This window comes from Phalaenopsis equestris, unplaced genomic scaffold (assembly GCF_001263595.1).
Source record: "Phalaenopsis equestris unplaced genomic scaffold, ASM126359v1 Scaffold000635, whole genome shotgun sequence".
NCBI classification, from domain to species: Eukaryota; Viridiplantae; Streptophyta; class Magnoliopsida; order Asparagales; family Orchidaceae; genus Phalaenopsis; species Phalaenopsis equestris.
The window spans coordinates 109445-109957 of NW_018165075.1; positions in this window are offsets into that span (position 1 = coordinate 109445).

The following is a 513-nucleotide window of genomic DNA, read 5'->3' on the forward strand; positions in this document are numbered from 1 at the left end:
GGGTTAAATCAAGGTACTTGTCATACCACATGTCCATACCCTATGGTGCCATTTTTACTGATCATTATAAGCTTTAACCCTGATCCTACCCTTGGTTAGCCACTTTAACCCAAGCTAAAACCCAAAACCGTGAGCCCCCACATGGTTAATATCCAAATGCATGCCAAGAAGTCACCTCAACCCAAATTGAGCTAAGAGCTCCTCTATTTGACACCTAAGCAGTGGGGCTAACCCCTCAATTGGCCAGCCAAGCATCCCCTTGGCTAATTTCTATAAAATCTACCCCCCACGGCCATGAATAGGAAAGGGTAAAAAATTTTCACCAAGGCCTTCCAAACTCCTCAGAGAGCTTCCCTAAGAGACCCTTAGTACATTCCAATCCATTTCCCTCTCCCAATTCCACCATGGCAATCCAATTTTAAGCTTGAATTCCTGCCCGAAACCAGGACAAATCTTAATCCCAACCTACACAGCACCAAACTCCAAATAAATTGGCCCTACACCTTCACAACA